This window comes from Phyllostomus hastatus, unplaced genomic scaffold (assembly GCF_019186645.2).
Source record: "Phyllostomus hastatus isolate PE091 unplaced genomic scaffold, TTU_PhHast_1.1 phas_contig_86, whole genome shotgun sequence".
Taxonomy (NCBI): Eukaryota; Metazoa; Chordata; class Mammalia; order Chiroptera; family Phyllostomidae; genus Phyllostomus; species Phyllostomus hastatus.
Window position 1 is genome coordinate 41,422,878 of NW_025333977.1, and position 22,937 is coordinate 41,445,814.

The following is a 22,937-nucleotide window of genomic DNA, read 5'->3' on the forward strand; positions in this document are numbered from 1 at the left end:
ATAATTTGATTTTGTTAAGTTTCTTATAATATATAGAATTATAGCATCATAAGATCTCAAGGTTAGAAGAGATCTTAAAGGTCATTTAGTCCATTCATTCAGGGATCTCCTCCACAATATCCCTATGAACTAGTTACACAAGCTCTGCTTCAATAGCTTCAGTGATGGGGCGCTTGCCTTTCCTAGAGGAAGGCTAATGAAAACTATCCCCACTTTGAGGAGGCAGAGATTTCCCAGGAAGGTCATAGCATTTCAAACCAGGTTTTCTACAAATTCATGATGAGCAGTTGTAGCAGGCTCCTCCATGCCCTCATCTCTCCATGATGCATCTCTTGGGAGTTCCCCAAACTTCCTTTCAAATTCTGTCGCAACCCTTCTTTCCACCTCTGGCCAGACATCCTTATTTCTACATTCCCTCCTCCCTTCCAACTCTCTCATTGTTCATCCTTTCCTTCGCCTTGTGCTCAGGGAAGAAGCACCTCTATTCTTGTCCCAAGAGAGACCTTATTCTGACTTTGCCAGAGGTGGGGTTTATGGCTGTATCTCAACCTTTCCGACCCATTTCAATGTGGGTATTTTCTCATTCACTAGATGTATAGGAGTTTGCCAGATAGGTTCTGCATTTCTTTCAGAAGGAATTGTTCCATGTGTAACTGTAGATTTGTGGTATTCGTGGGAGGAGGTGAATTCAGGAACCTCCTTTGTTGTCTTCTTTGCTAGGAACCCATGAATCTTCCACTCTTGCTGGAAATCACATAGTATAAGAAACAGCCACAATTGATTTTCTGCATTTACTGTAGAATTTTTATTGAAAAATTAGTCTATTATATGTCCTTGTTTTCCTTATGTAAACTCTAGGTGAAAAATGATTCTATAATTTAGTGCCAGCAAAAATACCACCTGTCCTAAGAAAATATGTTTGCATCTTTTATATTTTATACATGATCCATGTTTCACTTTCCATGCTGGCTGCCAAAAAGCTTAGAACCAAACCATATGATCCATTTTAGTACTAATATTTATAAAGGCATCCAAACCAGAAAGGAAGAAATAAAACTGAGCCCTGGCTGGTGTAACTCAGTAGATTGAGCGCAGGCTGTGAACCAAAGTGTTGCAGGTTCGATTCCCAGTCAGGGTACATGCCTGGGTTGCAGGCCATGACCCCCAGCAACCACACATTGATGTTTCTCTCTCTCTCTCTTTCCCCGTCCCTTCCCTCTCTAAAAATAAATAAATAAAATCTTAAAAAAAGAAGTAAAACTGTTTGCTGGTAATATGATCTTATGTTTAGAAAATTCTGAAGATGCCATGAAAAACTGTTAGAACTAATCAAATTCAGTAAAATTTCAGGATACAAAGTCAACATACAGAAATCAGTTATGTTTCAATATAGTAACAATGAAACATACAAAAAATAAAGAAAACAATCTCATTGACAATGGCATCAAAACAATAAAATACTTAGGAATAAATTTGACCAGGGAAATAAAAGATCACATGATGAAAACTACAGAAATTTGATGGAAGAATTTTGAAGACACAAACAAATGGAAAGATATTCCATGTTCATGAATCAGAAGAATTAACCTTGCTAAAATGCCCATACTACCTAAAAAATCTATAGATTCAATGAAATAAATATCAAAATTCCAAGAGTTTTTTCACAGAAATAAAAAATAATAATCTTAAAATTTGCATGGAATAACAAAGACCCTCAAATAGCCAAAACAATCCTGAAAAAGGATATGTCTCATAGAAATAATTCTTTTGTACTCTGGAATAACAACCAGCATGATCATTATCTGTCTTTTTGCATTTCATGGAATTTTCCTATAAAACCATCTGAGCCTCCTGATATTTTTGGTAGTTGCTTGACAATATTTTCTCTCTTTGTTTTTTGTAAATTTTTCTGCTTACATGTTCCACCTATTCTGGGGGTACGTTTTGGGAAATCATAGTCTCCTATAATAGACTCTGTTTCACCCATATTTTCAGAATGACTTGCACAGAGTGGAGCAAAGTCAGCAAGTGATCCCCTCCATCTTCTCCACACCTGAGGATAGTGCCCTCTTACCAAGAAATTAATAAAGATATTAAAAGTTAGTGATATTTAGATTAAAAAATGGTAAAATTAATAAACTGAAGAGCTGTTTCTTTCTTTTTTTTAGTATTTTATTTATTTATTTTTAGAGAGGGAAGGGAGGGAGAAAGAGACACAGAGAAACATCAATGTGTGGTTGCTGGGGGTCATGGCCTGCAACCCAGACATGTACACTGGCTGCAACACTTTGAACCTGCAACACTTTGGTTTGCAGCCCGCGCTCAATCCACTGAGCTACGCCAGCCAGGGCTGAGCTGTTTCTTTGGGGCAGAAAAAAAGGTGAACCATTAGCCAACCTAATCAGCCACACATCTTTTAGCTGTCTTCACAGCTTGTCCTTCCCAGGGTGTCATACAGTTAAAAGTATACAGTATGTAGCCTTTTTAAATTGGCTTCTTTTACTCATCAATATGCATTTAAGATTCATACTTGTCTTTCAGTGACTTGATAGTGCATTCCTTTTTAGCACCAAATGATATTCTATTGCACAGATGCACCAGTTCATTTATCCACTGACCTACTGAAGAATATGTTGGTTGCTTCCAAGTTTTGGCAATTATAAATAAAGTTGCTATAAATACTTGTTGGCAGATTTTATCTGGATGTCTTTGTCAGCTTGGGCTGCTATGACAAAATACCGTAGTCTGGATGGTTTAAACAACAGACATTTATTTCTTACAGTTCCAGAGGCTACAAGTTGAAGGTCAGGGTGCCTGCATGCTTGAGTTCTGGCAAGAGCCCTCTGCCTAGCTTGTAGACAGCCACCTTCCTGCTGAATTCTCACGTGGTGTGGCGCCGGGGAGCCGGGAGACCTGGCCTCTTCTTCTAAGAGCACTAAATCCCAGCATGAGGACCCCACCATAACGACTCCATCTAAAACATATTACCTTCCAAAGGCCCCATGTCTAAATGCCATCACATTGGAGATTGGGGCTTCGACCCATGGATTTTGAGGGGACACAAACATTCAGTCCTTACCCGTAGATATGCATCTTTAACTTATTCGGGTAAATACCAAGGAGCGTGGTAGTTTTGCAAGAAAATGGTGAACTGCCTTCTGAAGGGGCTGTACCATTTTGCATTCCCACCAGCAACAAGGGAGAGCTCCTGTGGCTCCATGTCCTCCCGGCGTATGGTGGTGTCAGCGCTCTGGGCTGGCCTTTCTCGTAGGTGTGTAGTGGCATCTCATTGTTGTTTTCATTTGCATTTCCCTAATGGCATACGATGTGGAGCATCTTTTATATGCTTATTTACCATCTGTATGTCTTCTTTAGTGAGGCGTCTGTTCAGGTCTTTTGCTCATTTTTTAATCAGGTGGTTTGTTTCCTTATCATTGAGTTTAAGAGTTCTTGGTATATTTTTGACAGGTTTTAAAAATCAGATATAATTTTTGTAAATATTTTCTCCAGTCTATGGCTTGTCTTTGTATTGTCCTAACAGTGCCTTTCACAAAATAGAAGTTTCTAACTCATAGACGTGTCTACACTGAGCCTCCGGCAACTCATTGATTTGCTGGTATCGATTTTTCTACCCTGGTTCTGGTTCCCATGGAGGTTTTTGCTTGTGGATTTCTGCTCTAGTAAGTTGTGATTCTCCGTGTCTGTCTGTGTGTCTCTCCAACTTTGGGGACAGCGGTTTGCTCATGACCTCCCTTTTCTGACAGATCCTAATCTGTTCACTGCTCAGTTTGTTCGGCTTTTTGCTTTCTGTCAAGATGAAGTGGCAGCATCCAAGCTCCTTCTATGCAGGGCTGTGAACCAGAAGAACAAAGAGTTGGTTTTGTTTGTCTTGAAAATTTTAAATAATAGGGAATTTTGCTTTCTAGTTGTATAAATTTTTATTTTTATTGCATTGAGATCAAAGAAAGCGGATAGCAGTTCTACTTCTGGCATTTACTGAGCTTGCCTTTGAAGACTGCAGTCGTGTTTTAGGTCGATTCCTGCTGCAGTGCAGGCAGGAGGAGGGCCTGAATCAAGGTGGTAGGAAAATGTAAAGAATGGTCTGGGAATAGTAATAATTCTGTCCCATTTCACTCTGGGGAAGATTGTGCTATCTACAAGTTTTGTTTGCCCTGAATTTCCTTTCCCTCTTTTCTTCTGCTAGCAGAACTTTCCTTGGAAGTTGGAGCCCATTCCATGTGGATAACTCCTTCCCTCCCAACTGTTGTACTAATGTGTGCACATAATCCAGGCCTGGTCATCCAAAAACCCTCTTTATGGGAAAAAGGGATTAGTTTGCCAATGAGCACATGACTTAAGAAGAGCCAATCAGAACCTTGGCCAGATCTTAACAGGGCTCATTCGGATACAAGTCTAGAGCTGCTGGTAACCACTTTACCATTACATAGGAAAGTCTTTCTGAAAAGGAAGTAAACAACAAGGATGTGAGGAGACAGGCGAAGAAGAGAGAGGATAAAAAGCCATATATGGCTGAGATTGTCACTTGAACCCTTGAATCCAGCCAAGCCTTAAGCCACTTGTACCCTTTAGAACATTCTATTACATATTAAATACCAGCCAATTTGTTTATATTAGTTTGAATTGGTTTTCTGTCACTTGACTAACACAGGTACATAAGGTGCACTGGTTGGGATGTGGAGAAGAAAAAGGACTAAAACTGGAGGCTGGGTTAGCTCTCTTGGCAAGCTCATAGCCAGCCCACCGTGTGGGTCAGCATGTAGCAGTCTCCCAGGGAAGCTGACTTGAACCCACACCTGTTAGTAATGCAGAGTTTAGAGGCTGGACTGACCCTTTCTTTACTCATGTGCAGAAAGTGGGCCCTGCCTGGCCACCTGGCTGAGTCCCCTCTCTGCCCACCCGCTCTTGGCTGTAAAATATATTTTTGTTTAACTTGGGGACCCAAGTCAGCAGAGCATGATGAAACAATAGGTGATTTAACTTAATCACCTATTTAAAGGTTATATCCAAATATAGTCACATTCTCAGGCTCTGAGAGTTGGGGCCTCAACATTTGAATTTGGGGGACATGGTTGAGCCCGCAGCAGGAAAGTGAGCATCTCATCTCCCTGTCTCCTCTTCCTAGTTCTGCTCTTCCTCCCATCTTGCTAACTGAGGTTTCTGAGCTCCCCAGGGCCGGTGCTCTGGGAGAGAGAAGGCAGGAGAGTAGAAGTCCTCACTCATTTGCTTCTGTGGTCATTTTCTTTGCTGCTTTTCAGAGACCACCCCCTACAGATCACTGCAGACTGCTCAGTGCACATGCCTGGACTGGGTGAACACATCACCATCCCAGCTCATCAATGCCCTTCTCTTTGCAGGCACAAGGAATCTATACAGCTTCAATCACTTCCTGGTAAAGTCAGTTCACCCCAAACATACTTGCCTTTGATTAAGAAGAACATGCTTCTAGAACACAAACTCAAGGTGATGACAGGCAAGTCTGTGGACACAGCAGGAACAGGGCTCAGAGAGGAAGCGGGCTCAGTGAGGAGGCAGGCACAGATGGACTCTAGGTGTTGGTGAGAGCTAAGCACAGATGGTGGTGGGTGCAGATTGTGGATGGAGCTAGGTCCAGGTGCATCTGAGTTCAGGTGGGAGGGGTTCCTGGAGACAGACAGCTAAAGGTGGTGGGTGTGCCACCTGGCTAAAGCTGCCCTTCCCTTCAAACCTGGAGGCATGCGTACCAAGCCTGCAAGCTGAATAACATTTAATGAGTACATATCAGGTGCCAGGCACTGTATTAAGTGCTTTATATGCTGGTACTAATTCATTTAACTCTCCTACTTCTGTGGAGTATATTCTTATTATCCCATTTTACAGATGAGGAAACTGAAGCACAGAGAGGGTATATAAAGTGTCCTGGGTCACACAACTAGGGAGCACTGGACCTGGAATTAAACCTGGGCCATTTGCTTCCAGGGCCCATGAGATCAACTACAGTACCATCCTGCTTCTCAAAAGAGAGGCTGTTAAGGGGAAACAGTCACTCAACACTTCAGGTTTTCAGCTGTATGTAGGAGGACTGGTGACCAGGGGGAAGACCATGGGGAGAACTGAGCACCGCCTCCACCAACTTCTCTCACGGGAGCCACGGGTTGGGTCTTGGCCTTCCCTTCCTCTGCTCCCTGTGATGACTGGGTGAGCGGCTGGGAGAGTCGACCCCTCCCATCCTGGTTTCCTTCCACAGCCAGCACAGACTAGGTTGCCCACAGATCTTTGCTCAGCTGAAACTTGAATTTAATTTACCGACAATTTGCAACACCTTGAGCACGTCACTCTCCTCTTTAGAACACTGCTTGGCTTAGCAAACATAATGAACCCCACCCACTGACCTCAATTTTCTCTCCCGCTTCCCCTCTGGTCCAGAGTTCTCCATCCCAGCTGTTCATTAAAGTCATTTGAGGCACTTTAAATAAATGCCCGGCGGGGGGGTTGTGTCCAGAGGGCATGGGGCCATACAGAGTGAGGACTTAATTTCAAGGTATAGAGTAAACTGAGGCAGTCTGGCTTCCTCATCCAGATGTCTGGGTAACTAAGGGAAGCAGTTTCTCATAACCTTGAGAATGGGCCTGATAAGCACTGTTCTCATAGCCTTGAGACTGGGTCCGATAAAGTGTTCCCATAGCCTTGAGTGGACTTGCATAGGTAGCATGAAGCTCTGTTGCATAAGCTTTGTTGGTAGCCTACCAGCTTTGTTTGTCTCTAGTACTTAAGGGGGTAGGGACTCCCTACTGGGTGCCACACTGGGGTGCCATGCAGAGGGGATGGGTTACATGCAAAGACATGCAGGGGGACACATAGCTTGCAGTGTGCATGGATCGCCCACCCTTAAATAAAGGCAAGTCAGACATCGCAATGGCTGCATGAATATTCTTCCATCTGCCTGAATCTCATGACCCTGTCAAGCCTTGAACGGTTGTAGCACACATGGTCATGGCAACACACCTGAAGTTCATTGCCAGGACTGTGATGGTGCAGGAAGGGAACATGGAGGGTGTGCATAGGACCTGAAACAGAGCCCATGGATGGGCTCGTTGAGGACGTCAAGTGACTCCAGTAGTGTAAGCCTTGCTGCCGACGACAGAGGGAAAGCTGTGAAACCTGCCGAAGGATCTACAACATGAAAGTGACTCCCAGGATCAACTTTGTGATGAGAAAGAATCAGGCAGGTCCATGGCAAAGCTGCTGAGGCCTGCGGATAGAAAGCCCAGCAGGAAAACCCCTATCCAGTTGTGTCTCCACACGTCTTTTTCTTTCTGCAACCCCATTTGCCTTACCATTTTTTGCCATAAACTCAATCAAAAAGGGGAAAAAGAAAAAATATGCCCATACCTGGGCCCTCAAGTTAATTCAATCAGGATAGGGTGGGGGCATCAGGTGATTTTCACACAGAGCCAGGTGAGAACAGCTACTCCACCCTCCCCACTGCATTCCCACTCAAAGCCATACACCAGGTTCCTTTATTTCTGTCCTCAAGCAAGACGAATCAGAGGCACTTCCTTGCAAATGATTCTGGAAGCAAATCACTTTTTCCAAGGCCATTTTTATGCAGACCAGCCCTGGAAAAGATGTTCAGGGATGGGCAGGCCGATGCTCAGGCCTCTGAGTGGTCTGGCAGGCTGGGGGAGGTGTGGCACAAACTCGTGGGAAATTTCATAGTAATACGGCCCATTCATCACAGCTGAGCACCACGCAGGCTGAGAGAGGCCTGGCCCTCCAGAGGAATGCGAGCGAAACCCTCATTAGTCAAGGCCACCAGGCAGGGATGGAGCCCAGCACTCAGCTTGAAGTAGTTCCAGAATTTATAAATTCCTCAGGATGATGTTGTTCTGTGAAGCGTTGGCAGCTGGCAGACTGTAAAAGCTCACAAAGCCTATTTCTTTTAAGTAATGGAAAAATGAGAAATTTTGCTCAGCAGAAATAGAAGGAGTTACAAGGAGCCACGATTTGAGTTCTGGGATCTCTGCAGCCCAGACACAAGTTTCCCTGACACAGACACCTGCTTGTCAAGTACAGGGACAAAGGTGAAATAATAGGAAGAGCCCTGCAGTTGCAGATCGAGAGAACTGGATTGGAAGGCAGTTCTGGAGGGCAGTTCTGGAGGGCAGAGCTTCCCTGCCCTCACTCTCTGCAGGGCTGGCCGGTCCTCCGCATCCCTCCGCCTTGATGTCCAGATCTCTGCGGTGAGCACATCAGACCCATGAACATCATGATTCCCCAGCTTGAAGCTCTGGGATTTCTCCCTTCCCCTGGGAAGGGTGTCTTCTTTCCTACCCACTCATTCTGGAATAACCAGCGAGCTCCATGGGTAGTTTGACTCTTGAGAAACTTATCCTATGAATCTTAATTGAAAGGCTGTTCTGAGCTTTGTTTATCAGCTTTTTATTGCTGGAAGGAAAGGCAATAGCCTCAGTATGATGAGTTCTGGGCCCCAGCTGGAGGGGAAGATTCTGAGGGTCTAGCTAGGTCTCTGTTTTTACCCAGAGAGCTAAAATGTAACCATAATTATTTTCCAAGATATGTAGTACATTTTTATTTTGCAATACTTTCAGATGCACATAAGAGTTGTAGAGACAGTACAGAGAGATCCCCAATACCCAGCACCAGCTTCCCTCAGGCCACATCTTACATAACCGGGGACATTTATCAAAGCTAAGAGGTTAATATCGGACACACTGTTAACTAAATTATGAACTATATTTGGATTTCGCTAATGTCCTTTTCTTTTATTCCAGCATCCACTCCAGAAGACCACATCATTATGTCTCTTTAGTGTCCTATGCCTGTGACAGTTTTTCAGTTCCTGGTCCTCTACATCAGGGCTCCTCAGCCCAGACTGTCCACCAGAATCACCCGGGAAGCCTTTGAAAGGCACCAAGGCCAGAGCTACGCACCAATGACGCCAGGGCGGCTGGGTGCGGACAGGACTCGCATCCCGTGTTCCTGCAGGTGCAGGTGACTCTGATGTGTGGCCAGAGACAAGATATATCGCTCATAATAGATCAGAATCCTTCTCGTCTGGCCGAAGATCTTGGTAAAGGCAAATGCCTTTCCCTAAATTAATTTTTAATGGCACATGAATATTTAAATACGTTTCTTACATAGTGCTTGCTAGTGCTTTATAACTATTTAATCAAATCAGAACATTACAGATAAAGGTTAAATCCCTTTTAATTATCCCTTAATTATATTCCTTTCTTTTTCTCCAGAGACACAGTCGCGCACCCTTGTGACTCCAGCTTGTACCATCAGACTTTTTTCTGATATTTTTAAATCAAAACATTGGGAAATAAGATTGTATTGTGGTTTTATGTTTCTAAATGGTATAATATCATATTATAGGTAACATTCTGCAATGTGTAATTTCACTTGATGTGTCTTAAAGATTTATCTACATTGTGACATATAAATCCAGCTCATTCATTTTAATAGTGTCATTGTAGTTTACAGTATAAAAATACACAAACTCATTTATGGACATTTGGGTTACGTTAGTTTCTGCTCTGGCAAGATCCGCTGGCACTCGCACCCTTCGGTGAGCCGCAGAATGCTCCTCCCAGCGCGGCATTTACGTAAACAGATGCGGCCCACCGGTGGCCGGTGTTTCCCTGTCCGGGAATGAACGTGAAGTGGAAGTGCTCGGCGTCAAAGGGCACGGCGTCTGCACGCTTTGTTTCAGTCGACAGTATCTTCCTCTCACCATGACCCACTTTCCCAAGTGAGTCTCAATTTATCCTCCCAGAAACGGTGTATGAGAGTACCAGTTTTCCCAACGTCTTCTCCAACATTTATCAAAATTTTTAGCGTTTGCCAGCAAAGAGGTGATAAATGTTACTTTGTTCTTTTAATCTACATTCAGTGACTATTTTAATAGAACTACAAAACAACCCAGTTGAAAGAGACCTCAGGGATTGTATAATCCAACCCCTCTGTTTAAAGAAGAATTTTTAATTGTATCAAAGTAATACACTGACACATTATCATGGTAAAAATCTAAAATAAATTGCAATATATTGAATAAAAAATGAAGTCCTTTGCATCCATCTTTGACCCCCTTACTGAGAGATGAACTAATGGTGAGGGTTGATATGTTCTATGCCTCCTTTATTACCTGTGTACCTGCACCTGGAAATGCATATAAAATTGAGAGGGTGGTAATGGTGTTTTACATAAAAGAGACATAGCTCTGGGAATTTTTCCATAGTTATTATTTTCTCAGAACAACCTATCTTAGAAATTGTTCCATATCAGACACAGAGATTTACTCCATTTAGGCAGCGGTTGTTTTAACTGCTTAAAACAACCGCTGCCTAAAATTCTATAGTACAGGTGTATTAGTTATTCACTGCTGTGTAACAAGTTATCCCCCGATTTAGCTGCTTAAAACAACAAACTTTTATCATCACACAGTTTCTGAGGTCAGGGATCTGGGAGCAGCTAACCCTGGTGGCTCTGGATCAGGGTCTCTCCTGATGTTTCAGCGGGGCTGTGGGCCAGGGCTGCAGCTGACTGAAGCCCCAACTGGGGTTGAAAGATTGGCGTATGAGGTGGCTCACACGGCTGTTGGCAAGAGGACTCAGTTCTTCTCCACATGGCGCTTTCTACAAGGCTGTTCACAACAAGGCAGCTTCCCCAGTGTCAACAAAGAGAGGAAACCCAAGATGGGAGCTGCTGTCTTTTCACAACCTAAGCTCAAGAGTGGTGTGCCATTATTCTGCCATGTTCTATTGGCTATCGATCATACAGACCAACGCTGGTTCAGTGTGGGAGAGGACCACACCTGGGGCCATTCCAGGAGGCAGGGATCTCTGAGGACCAACCTGGAAGCCAACTACCACGTGGGGTTGCCATGGGCTGTCACAGCCCATCACAGAGAGTCTTCAGGTTCTCACACTCGCAGGTGGCACAGACACGAACAGCCTTGAACGTGCTTCCTGATGCACATGGACTCCTCCCCTGGTCCGAGCAGTAGAGTTGCTGCAGTTCCTTCATTTTCCAGTGGGGAAATTGAAACCAGAGAAAAGTGATATCCCCACGGTCACACTGCTAATCACCTGCATGCCCAGAGTTACAACTTCAGTCACCTGACTTCCAGTCCATTTCATTTCCAGAACCATTCTGTGGGCAAGGCAAGTATGGGCTGAGATTTCCACAAATAACCTGAGATAAAGCCTGGCTGGTAACTGCTAACAATCAGTTCCCAGAATATCAACAAAACATGTAGCGGTTAATCTTGCTTTGCAGGTGCTAAATATACATCACAGCACTCAAACACTAGATTGGCCAATGCTGAGTGCCTAATCTGCCTTGATTAAAAAGAAGCTGGTGGAAATAGAAGTCATTTCCATGCCATAATTAGCAGAAGCACTGAAGTCAGGTGGCCTGGGTTTGAATCTGGCTCTAGCTCTGTGACTGTGGGCGAGGCACATAATTGCTGATCATGTTTCTTCATCTGTAAAATGGTGTTGTGCAGAGCTCCTGGTCGCAGGGGTGTTCTGAGGGTTACACGTGAAGCCGTATGCAACACACCAGCACAGAGTCAGGCCTACTCCCAAAATGCAGCTGTGACTGTCCGTGTGCTTCCGGGCTGACCCACTCGGTGACCCATCAAGCTTCCCAAATGAATGAACTCCAGTTTCTAAAAACATGTGGTGCCTGTGGCACCCATTTTATTTCATTTTCCCACTTCCTGATTCTCTGCTGTTTTCACTGACCATTATTTTGTGGCCTGTGTTTTCCAGTGCAGACTGTCCAGGTTTTGGGTGAATGGGGCGAGGCGTGGGTGTGAAGTAAGCATGGGGCCCGCTGAGGGCTGCTCCCCCAGCCCAGAGCACAGTGCTCCTCCTGACCTCTGTGTGGTGCTCGCCACATATAGCACTGTCCCTGCGGGCACAGCCCGAATCCCCCTTACCCCTGTGACTCTAGCTCCATCATGGTGCCCAGCGCTGTAAAGTGTCAGAAAGAAAGAAGGAAGGAAAAAGGAGGGGAGAAGAGGGGAGGGGAGGGGAGGGGAGGGGAGGGGAGAGGAGGGGAGGAGGGAGGGGATCGATTTAACTAAATCAAGTGAAATTGGATTCATTGAGAAGGATGTCTTTGGGACTCAGATTATTGTCTGGATTCAGACTTAGAGTGTTAAGAGGATTGGGTGTGGCATGACTGTGAGTTCTCAGACACCAAGTAGAGGGTGAGGGAAGGGGGTGAGTGTGGAGTTAGTTTTCTATGTGGTGAGCTTAAGGAGCCCTTGGGACCTCTGCAGTAAGCACCGGGTAAGGTATGAAAGGGACCCATAACTTTTTACCAGCTGATCAGCAAATGGGCTTTTGACCACAGGCCACTGGATTTCCTTGAGCTTCAGGGAAGGATTTCTGGGACCCCTACAGTTCTTCAGAATCTAAAGTTCACGTGAGGGCTCTGACCACAGCCAGATGACAGAGACATGAGGAAGAAGTGACAGATGCCCTGGGCAAGTAACCCCCAAGGCCAGAACCAGAAGGGCCAAGCAGGATCCTGAAAGGCCAAAGGATACCCTCAGGGGAGCCCTGAGTTTGGCTTCCCCACTATGCTCCCGAGCCCTAGCGCCGCCTCCAGGGCCTGAGGAAGCCTGGACTCCTGGAGGGAGGCTAGCTGGCTGACTTCAATGGTCAAGACCCATTTCCTCCTCCACTGGGAAAGCCACAGGGAGGCCAACCAGGCCAGTCAGCTGCCTGCCGGTCCAGAGGGAGGTGCAGCTCTGCAGGGGCCCGGGAGGAAGGGCAGGGCTCCGGGCACCGATACAGGGCCAGTGACTAGCTCGGCCACAATGCCATCCCAGAGAGGATCGGCTGGGCACAGGGGGCACGCACGGTGACAAGCAAAGGCATGGACAGGCCGGCACTCACAGCACCCTCATTCCAAACCCCTGTGCTGTTCTTCCTCAGGAAGCAGCCTGTTGAAAGATAAATGTTCTGCCTGTGATCAAACGGATTTTTATTTATTTACTTTCCTTTCCTCTCAGGCCTGAGCCAGCCGGGACAGGTCAAAGAGCAGGATTCCAAGCAGCTGAGATGGTCTCTGGAGAAGCCTGGAATTTCCCTGTGGACACAAATGTGGCAGAAAAAGGCAGAGTCTCCTGGTAGCCAGGGAAAGGGGTTGCCAGCACCCTAGGCCCTGTGGCAGGCGGGGAACCTCTCAGGGTGGGAGGGGCCACCGGGCCACCAGTTGTTTGGGGAACCTGGTCATCAGTTCTCTGTTTTCAAGGAGCCGGTGGACAGGTCTTCTGTCCCAGGCACATGGAACAACCACAGAGACCTTTCCATCCGAGCTCTGTTTTCCTTCTAAACGGTGCCCAGGTTGCAGTGAGGAGAGGCAACGCCATGCTTTGGTTAAGTCAGTGATTCTTCTACACTGTAACTGGGCCTTCAGAACTGACAACGAAGTTTCGTATGCAACTCTCACAGAGAGCTAGCTCTGCAGAGAAAAGCCTCTTACCAGACGTTGCCAGGGAAGAGGGGCTTCCATGGACGTGAATGTAGTAGGCAACTAAAGACCATTTGTGAAATCAAACTTTACAAAAATGTTTTTGCTAATTTCTATGTAAAAACACAGTGCTCGGTGTTGTGTTCTTCCCCTTCCGGGGCTTCCCCTTCCGATGGAATGTTCATCTGAAAAATCAGGACTTTAAAAATGACAGAGTGATGACACAGGTAAGTTCAATTGGCAAAGATGCATGCAGCTGTGCACTTAAGTGCGCTATTCCATGTGTAAAGCCTATGTAAACAGCTAAAGCACCAACTATGTTCTCAGGCATCAAAAATATTACCAATCAAAAAGTTGAGATGCTAAAAAACAATGGCTGAGCCAAATCTAGGATGTTAGTCCTGAAGAAAGTTCCTCAGATAAGTCACATTCAATCCTTAATTTCCTCTTTAAGAACAGAGGCAGGAGGTATAAAAACAACCCTGAGTACGTTTTTTTCCCTGAAGCTAAGTGTTTAACTGGTGCACTTCAGCCACAGCAGAGCGGGAAGAATGATTGTGCGTGAGCATCAGTAGAAAGACGATCAGGGAGCCGGGGGCGGGGGTTGTTCAGCGGGCCTTGGGCAGGCACACCTGGCCGATTAAACACTGGGTCAGGCGGGGTTAATTACCTAGAGTTCGATGCAGGCTGACCAGGAAGGCAGAGTGACAGGGTCCTAACCGCACCCTCAGACGTGGGCCTTGGCTAATTGGATCTAACGATTGACCATTTAATTACTGATCCAGAAAGTGCTGTGATATTGACCTTTAAGGCTCAGAGAAGTTTACAGCACAGAGAAGTAGATATTGGCAATTGCAGCCACAGCGGAATTTCTAGTGTTTTGCTGGTGCAGGAGTGGGAAGGTGGTTTTCAGACCTCTGTAGTTTAAATGGACAAGGACAACACTGGAGAATTTCCATTTTATATATGCTTCTTCCCACTTCAGAAGAGTTTTTGTTCTTGCCATCTTGGCCAGTCTTCAGCCAGGGCTTCCAGGCCTGGCCTGTAGAAAGGCAGCGAGTCCCTGAGTCCACCAGAGACAGCTTGTTCCCCTGGGCTTACTTGAAACCAGCCTGTTTGGAACTCAGAGCGCATGTCCTGTGCATGCTGGGCATGCCCTGAATCGCCCTGGGAGTGCCCACTGAGTACTGAGTCCAGCCACACACCATCAGAGTCCTAAGGGCCCTGGGGACCTACCACCACCCTGCTGTGAGCCAGCACTTCGGGTTCTTCTCATTCAGCGGGCAGCAGGGAGGTGAGCTAACCTCCATCCCCCAGTGTTCCTTCAGCCCCTGTACCTCAGGGTCCCAGCTTAGGGCAGAACTCAGAACAAACGCCAAATACCTACACCCAAGACCAAAAGAGGTCTCATTAGGAAAGGGGTGTGTTGGGTGTGAAGGGAGTTCCAAGATAAGGAAGGGATCACAGCCAAGAGAGGCAGAAGCAGGGAACTGAGAAATGGGGGTGTGGGGGACTTGGCACATGGACTGGACTCTGAAAGGCAGGGGTGGGAGGGCATTCCAGGCAGGGGTCAGTGTGCATGAAGGTGTGATGGGCTTCATCGCAGGCTGCGGGGGGACCACCAAGGCAGGTGAGGGGCCGGGGCAGAACCCTGAGCTGGGTGAGAAGACCTTTGTAAGAAGCCAGGCAGTGGTGGGTACAGGAGATAAAGGCCAAGAGGCCCACAGGACACCCCATGTTCCTAAAGCCCGGACACTTGGGGAAGGCAGCAAATGAAACCCCTCAGGACACGCTTCTCTTTGCAGCTCTGCCAGCTCCGCCCCAGGCTCCCATCTGTCCAGGTCAAGGGGCCCAAGGCCCGGGCAGGCCACATCTGGCCATGTGGGAAAAGTGGAGGTGGGCCCCAGAGACAGAGTGTCCATCCCCATGACTGAGGAGGGGAAAGGAGAGTCTCCATCAGCTTCTTAGACAGTATTCCTGCTTGGAGCCTCTGAGAAGCCTTAGAGAGAGAGGGCACCTCCTGTCCTGAGGAAAAATCTTCAGATCAATGAATGCATGCCGCCCAGGCAGGGCAGGCAGGCACCAGAAGACAACCCACACTGCAACCCTCTGTTGCTGGCACAGCTTTCTCTAGAAGAGCTGAAATGATCTACCTGATGTGCTTTCCCAGGGCAGTCAGAATTCAGAGGCTGCCAGCCAATCCTCTGCAGCTTCATTCTTCTGGATAGCAGATGAGAGGGGCTGAAAGAGGTCTCCTTAAAGCAGAGAAGGAATGAATGCCACAGGTCTGCCCAGCTGTGGCAGCTGTGGCTTCCTGGCCTTAATATCTGTTCCTCCCTGTTCCGTGGGCTATGTAATTGAGAATGATATGGCTACTCAGAATAAAGACTACATTTCCCACCATTTCTTGGAGAAGATATGGCCATATAACTAAGATTTAGTCTATAAGTAAGTGCCACTTCAGAAGCCTTTCTCCTTCCCTTTGTCTCCTTCCTTTTTTCTCCTTCCTGGTCACTGGAGCATAGATGTAATGGCTGGAACTGGAGCAGCCATTTGGGACCATGAAGTATTCTTGACTCTGGAGCTATATATAGAAAAACAATAAGACAGGAGAACACAATGGGTCCTTAACCCCATGGAGCTGATATACTGGTCTTAGGCTACCTACTTCTGGACACTTCCATGAAAAGAAATAGCCTTATATTTTGTTTAAGCTTTTGGATTTCTCTGGTACTAGCAGTCAAACTTAATACTAAATATCGCACTATTTTTAAAGGCATACATCCAACATTCTCCATTAAACATACCCAGAGCTCCCCAGTCAGAATCTACTTCTCTTTCTCCTGCACCACCTTTATACGACACTGGTCATATGTGTAGGCTTTGCTGCTGTTTGCAAAGCCTTTTCATATGCATTGTTTTATTCATTTCATGTTTTCTGTACAAAACCCTAGGTAGGTATTATTGCCAGCATACCACAGATGAGGACATGGTGGCTCAGGGGCCTAACTGGTTTTCTGGTTGGGCAACACTCTCCGGCTTTAATATTAATACCTGTGCCCACCTCCTGCCCTGCCTGTGAGTGTCTCTGCGCCCAGCAGGGCTAATTCAATGCTGACTCCTCCCATGGCTCAGGGAGCCCCTCACAGCAGGTGCTGAATAAATTTGTGCCAAATTGATTTGCTGTAAATGCAGCAAGTTCTTCTCTACCTGAGAGTACTGATCTCTTCTAAACTGCATTTCTCTGTCTGACATTCCCCAAGAAGGGAGAGAAACTACAGGGGAAGAACTTGGTCCGCCAGGTGAACCCTTGGCCTGAGGGCCCAGTGGCCAGGACTGGGCAGCGTGTGGAGGGGCCTGCTTTGGAGGCCTCAGAGACTCTGCAGCAAAGGGCAGGGACCCTGAGCACACCTTGGAGAGAAGAGCAAGAGCGTGGCAGGGACCCAGCAGAGGAGGGGCCTCGAAGCTGGGAACTCAGCAAAGATTCCCACCCAGCTTCCCCTTTGGGGTAGAGACATAAGGAGCCCCAGGAAGGCAAAAAAAGACCTGGTTTCATAGCCAGCCAGTTTTCACAAATACTACTTCATTAAACCTCACAGCATTCCCCCAAGGCTGAGCAGCAGGCAATTCCTTCTTTTGATGAGGGTGGAGAGCTGAGGGAGAAATGAAATGAAACCTTGCCGCCTGGCTGTGAAGACAAACCACTGCCCTAGACTGGCAATGCGCCTGTGGGGAGGGACGGGCCTGAAGATCTACCTCCTGATGGAAGTAACTTGGGTTTGAGAGAAAGAAGTCACAGTGACTTCCTGATGGAATGCGGTTAGCTATGGACGTGGGACGTGAGGCCAGAGGACTCTGCTGGGTGCCTGTGGTCACGTGCTCTGGGCCTTGGGTGGCATCCCCGAGAGGGCAGATGGTGGACAGCTGGAAGAGTGAGCAGAGTACAGCAGCCTCTCAGCCGCACTCTAGGCCTGGCCTTGCCCTAAGGGGCTGGCTGAGCCCAGGGGAAGTGTCCCTGAGACAACCTCAGGGTCAACATTCCAGTGGCTATAGCTGCAGCCCTTTAAGAAACCTCCCAGTGGGAATTCCTCAGATGCCCCAGCCTTTCAGTCCCATTCTCTAAAGGAGAGGTGCCAAGCCAGATCCTGTCACCCCAGATGGGACTTCCTGAGCTGCCCCCTAGTCTGTGTGGGGGTGACTAGCTTAGCCCAACAGCCACCACCCTGTCTGGTCACACTTTGCTAGGGCACTGAGTGGGGTAACGTTCTCCCCAAACCCATGGTCCCTCTGGGCTCCTACCTGCCCACTGTCCTTGATAGATACATGTGCATGATTTGAATGAAGAGCAGGATAATGCCAACCACAATGAGTCATCTCAAAACTAACAAGCATCATAAGTCAAAAGGCGTATTTTCCTCCCTTGTGTCTTAACCAAGTCACTTTCCAGATGAGGGGCTGCTCAACAATCAGAGACCTGGTGCACAAATGTGGTTGGGCAGTGGGAGGGGCTCGCCTAACCCTTCCCTGCCCCCAGTGCTTCTCTGCCTTCCCGACTGTGTATGAATGTGGGTTTTGAGGAGTATAATGAAGCTTGAAACACGAGGCCATGCCACATATATGAAAGAGATTGTTTATTCATGTTTTATTAACTTCAGCCCACAACTTCCGCAAAGATAGCTCCCAGGACTACAGCATCAAATAAATGCCTTTGAACATGAACTTTATTCCTTAGATTTCTCCTTCATGGTGGATCAGCAGGATTACTGCAACATTTTCACTCCACTGAGCCGTCTGCCTCCAGCCCTGCCCCCCTTGCAAATGCCATTTCCTCTGCAGCCAGAGGGACCTTTCACAGACTCTGGTGAAGTCCTCACTCCTCTGCATCCACCCACCGCCACCCCACGGCTTCCCAGTACCCAGAGCAGGTTCTCAGCCCTGACTACACAACAACCTGGGAGCTTAAGAAATTATATTGATGCTGAAACTCCATGCAGATCAAATAAATCAGAATTTGGGGTGGAGGTGGGGGCAGGCACTGATCATTTTTGAAGCTCCTATGTAATTCAAATATGCAGCCTGGGTTTAGAGCCACTGGCCTAAAGGATAGAGTAAAAACAGAGAAGCTTTCTCCTCATAGTCCAATGCCAGCTGATGAGCCCAGGAGGAATTAGAGAATTAGCAAATCACCACCTGGCAACCACTGATACAATTGACGCTGGCAAGTCATTGGATGCTTTTGGGCACAATATTGTTGGTGAACAGGACATTCACACAGTCCCCAAGTATCACCCCTCAGACTGGTTATTATTTACAAAGGAGAAAGGATACCTTTCTGTTGGAATGATTTGGCTGATCCATCTTAACTGAGTTATTAACACCAGCACCGCCAACCGTGGGACCAGCTCCCATCACCTACCCCTGAGGTGACGCCAAGGTGAGAATAGTTCACCACATATGTAGAATTCTTGCCCCAAATCTCAACACGAATCTATGCGAAGAATCCATATTGTGGGTCTTGTACAGAACAGCTGGCCCAGGAGGTGGCACACGGGGGAGGTGGCGAGGACAAGGGGCCTCACGCTGGCACCCATGACAGTGTAAGTCCTGGGAGCTTGCAGAAGTCCTAGAGATACTGGACCTCACAAGATGTGGGGTCAGGAGACTCAGGACAGCATTAGTTTTAAAAAATTTTTATTGAATTTATTGGGGTGACATTAGTTAATATAATTATATAGGTTTCAGGTGTACAATTCTATAGTGCATCATCTGTAGATTATATTATGCTCACCACTCCAAGCCAAGCCTCCTTCCATCACCATGTATCCCCCCTTACCCTCCTCCACCTCCCCTCACCCTGTTTCCCTCTAGTCATCACCAAACTGTTGTCTGTGTCTACGAGTTTTTGGGGTTTTTGCTTAATTCTTCACCTTTTTCACCCACTCCCCAAGTCCCCTCCCCTCTGACAGCTGTCAATCTGTTCTCTGTATCTATGAGTCTATCTCTATTTTGTTTGTTAGGTTCTTTTGTTCATTAGCTTCCACATATAAGTGAAACTACATGGTATTTGTCTATCTCCAACTGACTTATTTCAATTAGCATAGTGCTCTCTAGTTCCATCCATGCTGTCAAAAAAGGTAAGATTTCCTCCTTTTTAATGTCCAAGTAACATTCCATTGTGCAAATGTACTACAGCTTTTTTATCCACTCATCTACTGATGGGCACTTGGGCTGCTTCCAAATCTTGGATATTGTCAATAATACTTTGATGAACACAGGTGTGCATATGTTCTGTCAAATTAGTGTTTCGGGGTTCTTCAAATGTATTCCCAGAAGTGGGATTGCTGGGTCATCGAGCAGTTCCACCTGTAATTCTTTGAGGAAACTCCATAGTAGTTGTACCAATCTGCAGTCCCTCCAACACTGCACTAAATTACCTTTTTATCCACCTCCTCATCAACACTAAGAATCAGGATTCTTAGGATATATCCCAGAAGTGGAATCGCTGGGTCATAAAGCAGTTCTATTTTTAATTTTTTGAAGTAATTCCACACTGCCTTCCATAATGGCTGCACCAATCTGCATTCCCAGCAACAGTCCATGAGGGTTCCCTTTTCTCCACATCCTCTTCAAAACTTATTGTTTGTTGATTTATAGATGATAGCAATTCTGACAAGTGTGAGGTGATATATATTTCATTAATTTGCATTTCTCTGATGATTAATGACATTGAGCATCTTTTTCATATGTCTATGGGCCATGTGTATGGCCTCTTTGGAGAAGTGTTTATTCAGGTCCTTTGCCCATTTTTTAATTGGATTGTTTGTTTTTCAGTGTTGAGTTGTGTAAGTTCTTTATAAATTTTGCATATTAACCCCTTATCAGATGTATCATTGGTGAATATGTTCTCCCATCCAGTGGGTTATCTTTTCATTTTATCAGTGATTTCCTTTGCTGTGCAAAAGCTTTTTAGTTTGATGTAGTCCCATTTGTTTATTTTTTTTCTTTTGTTTCCCTTGCTAAAAGAGATGTATCAGAAAAATTATTGCTAAGAGAAATGTCAGAGAGTTTTCTATGTTTTCTTCTAGGATTTTTATGGTTTTGAGTCTTACATTTAATTCTTTACTCCATTTTGAGTTTATTCTTGTGTATTGGATAAGCAGGTGGTCTAGTTTCATTATTTTGCATGTATCTATCCAATTTTCCCAACACCATTTATGGAATAGACTGTCTTTACCCCATTGTACATCCTTGCCTCCTTTGTCAAACATTTAATTGACCATAAAAGTATGGGTTAATTTCTGGGCTCTCTATTCTGCTCCATTTATACATATGTCCGTTTTCAGTAGTATCATACTAATATGATTATAATAATATTATTCACTGATGGGTTAAGTAAATGTGTTTCCTTTCTTTAATCAAATGAAAATGATTACAGGAAAAATGTTACACTTTCCTTTTACTATGTGGCTGGATCTTCCTACACCCCCTAAGGCCTGGCAACGTAGCGTTTCAGTCAAAGGTGTCACCAAGTCCGTGTGCTCCCTTTTCCCTCAGGGTCATCTGACTCGCTGCTGCATGCTGCAGAGCTGCTCCCTAGGTGTGCCTTGTGGCCGGCGCCCCTTCCCTCCCGGGTTTGATCAGACACCCCCACTTCCCCCTGCCTAGATCCCAGGCATTATCCTGTCTCCTTTCACCCCTTCCCTGTGGCGATTTCCCTTCCAAAGCTTCCTGAGAAAAGATGCATGGGAGGCACATTCCTGAGATTTTGTGTTTGAAAATGTCTTTATTTTATTCTCACGCTGGACTGGAAGTTGTCAGGATTTTCTCTTTATCTCTGTCGTTCTTAAATTTCCTGTGCATTGCACTGATACAGGCCTTCTTGCATTCATCGGACTGGGCACTACGTCCCCCAGTTCTGAGAACTTAACTACATATTTCTTATGTTTTCCTTAGGTTTCTTATTGTATTTCTATGGTAATAGCCTCCCTAGTGCTGTCTCTGGTTTCTTTTTCTAGAACTATTGAACCTTTTCAAATGACCTGATTTAAAAAATTTTTCTTTCTTGTTTTCCACCTTTGTCTTTTTTTCCCTACTTTCTGAAGATTTCCCCAATTTTATTATCTAACCCTGTTATTAACTTTTTATTTTCAGCTATTATTTCTAATTTCCAAGAGTATTTTATACTTTCAGAGTGTTCCTTTTTTATGGCTTTAATTTGTGTTTCACTGATGCAGTACTGTTTCATCTTTCTGAAGATACACTTTATTTAGACATTTTCTTTATTTCTGGGCATTTTATCTGCTCCTTCTAGATGCCCTTTTTTTCTGATTATTTGTTTTGATCTCTGTCTTTTGCGTGGGAGGCTCTCAAGCACTTGAGGAAATGTGACTGTGACTTTGTGTCCACATGCTACAGAAAACTCTGAGCTTCCTTGTAGGGTGACCAGGCGGCCTGTCGTATGTTCACTTAGAACCCTCCAATGTCGGCAGCTACAGGTCTCTCACAGCAGTGCAGTTTCTCCAGAGACTAGATGGCTCCTTCTCCGAATGCCGGCCCAAGGAAAGGAGCCGGGCTGTGGGGCTGGGGCCGGCTGGGGAAGAGACCGGGGCAGGCCCACCTCGCAGGGCGCAAATTCTCAAGGAGTCTGTTCTTTCTGGTCAGGGTTTCATCACAGCCCTCCCAGCTCCTGGGCCTTCCTGCTTCATTTCATCCAGAGAATGAAGTTCCAGCCCCTTGCAGTGCTCAGTGCTCTGATCTGGGTGGGACCACTCCTCCTTACACAGGCTTTAAAAGCCCCCTCCCTGTTTCCAGCCCCCATTTCCCTGGCCTCACTCCCACCTCTCTGTTTAGTGTCCCCACTGCTGTCCCTCACAGGCGTCCTACGGGGTAGACCAGCTCCCTCCCCACAGGTACCCTCTGCCTTCAGGCCCCTAGACTGGGGCTTTCTCCTCTCTGCTAAATCCTTTGTCATTCCTCCGCCTACTTTCCATCTCCATGTGTGAGGCTGTAGACATCTCACTTCATCAGACTTCAAGTTTTATTTTTGGTTTTTGTTTTCTTTTTTTTTTCCCCTGGGTGATTTTCAAGAGAAGAAGGAGAGGTGACGTGTTCTCGCCTAGTCATCTTGAAACCACAAATCTGACTCGAAGATTGATAGCCCATAACCCGCCTCTTCCCCGAACCCCAACAGCGGGCTTGAGATCTAGACTTGGCTGTTTAGTAGACATCTCTCATTTGTCATCGACGGGACATGATTTCCTCTGCTCCTCTAAAAAAAATAATTGCTTCTCTCCAAGGCTTCTTGATCTTAATTAAGGCACCCACCAGCTTACTCGAGCCAAAACCGCAGGGGAGAGCCTCGGCCCGCCCCCTTCACGTACCCCAGCCTGCCTGCAGCCCTGTCCCTCGGTGAGGCCTGGAGGCTT

The 22,937-nt window shown here is 46.2% G+C and overlaps 1 pseudogene; it reads left to right on the plus strand.

Moving 5' to 3' along the window:
• Positions 1 to 6,990: 6,990 nt before the first annotated feature.
• LOC123827518 lies at positions 6,991 to 7,246 on the plus strand (annotated as a pseudogene).
• The last annotated feature ends 15,691 nt before the right edge of the window (positions 7,247 to 22,937 follow it).